Below are 5,855 nucleotides of genomic sequence, written 5' to 3' on the forward strand. Positions count from 1 at the left end.
AGACCCTCGCCAGTGTTTGGCAAAAGAAAAGTACTCCTCAAGCTAACATCAGGAAAAGTCCTTTCCCTGAATGATGTGCTGCATGTTCCTAATATCCGTTGGAACTTAGTATCTGTATCTTTATTAGGAAAGGCTGGAATTAAAGTGTATTTGAGTCTGATAAAATTGTAATGACTAAGAACAATGTTTTCATTGGGAAGGGTTATTGTAACCAGGGTTTATTTGTCTTGAATGTAACTGAAACTATGAATGAAAATGCATCATCTTTTGCTTATTTGATTGATTCTGTTGATGTATGGCATGGTAGATTAGGACATGTTAATATTTCTTATATCAAGAAAATGAAAGACCTAGGCTTGTTAAATAATATTACCTTTGGAAATGTGAATGATAAATGTGAAGTGTGTGTAGAATCTAAATCTACTAAAAAGAGTCATAAGTCAATAGAAAGAGAAACTGAATTACTTGGATTAATACATTCTGATTTAGGAGATTTGAAAAACACTCCAACTAGAGGAGGAAAAAGATTTTACATAACTTTTATTGATGATTATTCTAAATACACTAAGGTATATCTACTTAGGACTAAAGATGAAACTTTTGAAAAATTTCAGCAATATGTTACTGAAGTAGAAATAAATTTAATAAGAAAATTAAAGGAATAAGGACTGATAGAGGAGGAGAATATGAGTATAATCTCTTCAATAAATTTTGTGAAGATAAAGGTATAATCTATGAGATTATCCCACCATATTCTCCTGAATCTAATGGAGTTGATGAACGTAAAAATAGAACTCTAAAAGAAATGATAAATGCTATGTTAATAAGCTCAGGAGTACCTCTTTATTTGTGGGGGGAAGCTATTCTCTCTGCTTGTCACATTCAAAATAGAATACCTTATAAGAAAATTGGTAAGGCACCCTATGAGTTATCGGAAGGTCATGTACCTAACCTTACATATCTTAAAGTGTGGGGGTGTTTGGCCAAAGTTCTATTACCTGAACCAAGAAAAGAAAGTTGGGACCTAAAACTTTTGATTGCTTATTTATTGGTTATGCATTAATAGTGCTGCTTATAGATTCTTGGTATTAAAATGTGAATCTAATATTATGGAACCCAACACTATAGTAGAATCTAAAAATGCTGATTCTTTGAACATATCTTTCCTATGAAACTAGGTAAAGAAAGAATGACTCTCTGCCTCATAATAAACAAGAAAAGGAGGCACATGAAAATTATGAAGTTGATTTAAGAAGAAATAAAAGAACTAGAAAAGAGAAAAATTTTGGAAATGATTTTTATACTTTTCTTGTTGATAATGAACCTCAAACTTATAAAGAAGCAATAACTTCAGCTGATGCACCTTTTTGGAAGGAGGCTATTAATAATGAAATAGAATCTATTATGTCTAATCATACATGGACCTTAGTTAATTTACCTCCAGGTGCTAAATCAAGTGGTTGTAAGTGGATTTTTAAAAGAAAGTTAAAACCAGATAATTCAATTGATAAGTTTAAAGCAAGACTGGTAGCGAAAGGATACTCACAAAGAAAAGATATTGATTATTTTGACACCTTTGCACCAGTTCTAGAATTTCATCTATTAGAGTACTTATTGCTATAGCATCCATTCATAATTTAGTAATTCACCAAATGGATGTAAAAACTGCATTCTTGAATGGAGAATTAGATGAAGAAATTTACATGGAACAACCAGAAGGTTGTGTTGTTCCGGCTAATGAGCACAAAGTTTGTAAATTAGTAAAATCCTTATATGGATTAAAACAAGCACCTAAACAATGGCATAAAAAATTTGATAAAGTATTTGTTGGGAACCCGCCCATGCCGCTGATATTTCAAAAAATTTTTTCAGATGGCAGCGGAATCGGCATGCACGGTTCGACGTTCATCGCATGAACGTTGTTTCGAGACCTTTCGTAATTAGGTAAGAATTAAAACTTTTAAAACTAATAGGAAGATCAAATCTTCACCTTGCGCGGGTAGATGATCACCGCAAATCTGAATTCGTGGTTTTTGGAAGAGGGTTCGCTTGAAGCCGTTCAAACGTCCGGCCTCTACGGGTATCCCACACGAAGTAGAGGACCGATCAAATCTTTCTTGTCTTCCCGGGGTGCTAGCTCCCTTGCAAAGACTTCTTTTGATGGCTGATCTCCTCTCTTTCAATCAACCCCTTGATTGTGCTTGAGAGGAGGAAGAAGAAGGATGAAGATGAGGAAGAAGAAAGAACCCCACGCAGCCTTCTTTTGTTCCTTGCGTTGGATGAAGGAAGGGAAGGGGAGGAGGCCGCCAACACTTGGAGATCTTTTCCCTTGCTTGCGGCTGCAACTAAAGAGGAGGAGAGGGGGCTTCCACGGCTTGAAGAGGAGGAGAAGACTCATCTAGGGCGCCGGCCCTAGTGCCTCTCTTATAGCCATCAAGGGCTCCTCCAAAGTAGGAGCCCTAGATGATTTTCCCAAAGAGGGGGGCGCCGGCCCCTCTCTTGTGCCGCACCAACCAAGATGAGAGGGGCTTATGCCCCTCTTACTTGGTTAACCTAATCCTCTTCCAAAGAGGATTAGGTGCCTCTCTCATGGTTTAATCCTAATCTAATTAGGATTGGCCAAATTGGGTTCAATCTATGCTAGTCCTAATCCAATTAGGACTTGAATGAACCATGACTCAATTGAACTCTCAATCCTAATCCAATGTAGGAGTCATGTTGATTCATTAGATTAATATTTAATTAGGACTTAAGGAATCCTAATCCAGATTAGGATTTGTTTTAATTTTAGTCCTAATCCAATTAGGACTCTGTTTGAATCCGAAGTCCTAATCCAATTAGGACTTCTAGAATCCTACTCCAAGTAGGAATCCAATTTAATTCAAAATTCCTAATCTCATTAGGATTGTAGGGAATCCTATTCCAAGTAGGAATCCCAGTCCTACTCCAACTAGGATTCCCCAAGTTCCTAATCCAATTAGGGACTCTAGGGTATCCTACCTGAAGTAGGATTCTTGTTTCAAGTCCGATTAATTAATTCCCTTTCCTTCTTCAACTTCCAATCAATCAAATTGATTACTTGTGATCTTCTAATCACGATTTCAACCATCGGATCGGTCAATAGCTTCTTAGTGTGTGTGACCCCATAGGTTCTACTCTGGACTGGTAGTGAGATATATTATGATCTCTATCACAATATCCATTGAAAACTCCTTTCAATGGGTTGGAACGATTCCAACTCAACTCATTAGGGTTTATCGATCATCAAGATAATCCCTATGAGTCCCACCATCCCCAGTGACACCTAGCAGCATGTAGTGGCTACCCAGTAGAATAGAAAGATGAACCTCTAGGTGCAGTTAACATGTGATACAGTCCTACTATCGTGGATCCCTACAGGACGGAGGTCATGGAACAGACTCGTCAAACCCCATCGTCTGTCATATGTCAGATTTGTTCGACTTGAGTTCGATAGTGGAAAACTCTTTTCACTTTATATTACTGCCCTGGCCAAGGTCTTAGAACTGCAGTCTAACAAATCACATAGGATCACTTCCTTTTCTAACAAGGTCGATAGATTCCTTATAGGTGCATACCCTACTCCTACAGTGAACCTTACTGCAGCCAATCTACACTGCATGGACCCATATGGCTAGAGACCATGTATATGTGCAGTCAAACTACAATAACCTCACTGTGAGTAGCCGAAGCACCGCAGGTCAAAGGACCAGTCACACTACTGCAACATCAAGCAAGTCACTGACGAGTGGATAGACATCCAAGTGACTTCTTGTCTTGGTCACGCTCAGTTACCCTTGTTCTTCTAACAAGCACCTGCACTATCACTTCAGTGTCCCTACACTGGTGGACTCAAGTCTCGTCCATCCAGAAGGAAAGTGATCTGTGCACTGATCGGTATCGATAACCCGTCCTCGTGATGATCCATTGATCAGGAGGCATTTAGAAATTAATCACCAATGATACATGGCTCAAATTTTCAACTCTTGAGAATATGTATCATCATCTTATTAATTCCTTGGACGATTCATAGACACATAAACAATATGAATGAAAAGATGCCTTTTATTTATTCAATAATAAATAGGTCAAGTACAAAATTATGTCCCTAGAATTCAACAATGGTGTCAGCCAAATTGCTTCTAGGCATACATCTAACAATCTCCCACTTGCACTAAAGCCAATTGGTCATGTATCTTAGGCCCATCTTCCTCAAGGTGCGGCTTCAGTCTTTTGCTGACTCAGCTGCTTAGTGAACGGGTCTGCCACGTTATCCGCGGAGTCTACTCTCTGCACCTCTACATATTTCTTCTCCACATAGTCGCGTATGAGGTGAAAGCGCCGCTCTATGTGCTTGGACTTCTGATGAGACCATGGCTTCATAGCTAGTGCTATGGTGCCAATGTTATCACAGTAAAGTGTTATGACATCTAATGACATTACACCTAACTCTGCAATTAACTTTTAATCAGAAGGTTTCCACTGCACCCTTAGATACGGCTTAACATTCAGCTTCTAAGGTAGAATCTATAATGATCGGTTGTTTGGAACTCTTCCAATTTACTGAACCACAATTGCACATATTCTGATGTAGACTTTCTATCATCAATATGTGTGCATCCTTCTACCTTCAACTCTGATCTTCTTCCAAAGACCAAGAACATGTCCTTAGTTCTTCTCAAGTACTTAAGACTGTTCTTCACAGCTATCCAGTGTTCTTCACCTGGATTCGACTGATATCTGCTTGTGACACTCACAGCAAGAGCTATATCAGGTAGTGTACATAGCATGGCATACATGAGGCTTCCTATTGCCGATGCATAAGGAATCTTGCTCATGCGTTGAATCTCTTCAGATGTGTTGGGGCACATCTTCTTGGATAGATGAATTCTATGCCTAAGGGGTAAGAGACCCCTCTTGGAGTTTTCCATGCTGAACCTCTTCAGCACCTCCTCTATGTACATCTTCTGTGAAAGGCCAAGCATCCTTTTAGATCTATCTCTATAGACCTTTATTCCCCAAATATAGGATGCTTCCCCAAGGTCTTTCATGGAGAATTCTTTTGACAACCAGACCTTGACCGAGGTTAGCATGGGAATATCATTCCCAATCAGGAGAATGTCATCTACGTACAGTACGAGAAAAACGACAGCACTCCCACTAACCTTTTTGTAAACACACGGTTCCTCTTCGTTTTTGATGAAATCAAACGTCTTGATTGCGTCATCGAAACGAGTGTTCCAACTCCGAGATGCTTGCTTTAGTCCATAGATGGACCTTTGCAGCTTGCAGCCTTGTGATCTCCATCACTGGAAGTGAAACCCAAAGGCTGTTTCCATATAGATATCTTCATCAAGATATCCATTCAGGAAAGCAGTTTTCACATCCATCTGCCAAATTTCATAATCATGAAATGCTGCAATGGCAAGCAATGTTCGGATGGATTTTAGCATGGCAACAGGTGAAAAGGTCTCCTGATAGTCAATGCCTTCGCGCTGACTATACCCTTTCGCCACAAGCCTTGCCTTATAGGTCTCTACCTTTCCATCTGAACCTATCTTCCTCTTGTAGATCCATTTGCATCCAATAGGTACAATACCTTCTGGTGGATCTACTAAGGTCCAGACTTGGTTGGAACGCATGGAGTCTATTGCTGGTGGTCCAAACCGAGAACGATTGGCACAGCGGTGTGAACGGGGTTCCGTCTGAGTTGCCTTGGTTGGTGTTGATTACGCTCCACTTCCACCGGAAACCTGCAAGCAAGCCTCGCACCACCACTGGGGTAGTGGGGGCCCTCCGACGATCAAGTCAGAGGAGATTGGAGGAGAAGGAGAGAT

Source organism: Phoenix dactylifera, unplaced genomic scaffold, assembly GCF_009389715.1.
Source record: "Phoenix dactylifera cultivar Barhee BC4 unplaced genomic scaffold, palm_55x_up_171113_PBpolish2nd_filt_p 000817F, whole genome shotgun sequence".
Lineage (NCBI taxonomy): Eukaryota > Viridiplantae > Streptophyta > Magnoliopsida > Arecales > Arecaceae > Phoenix > Phoenix dactylifera.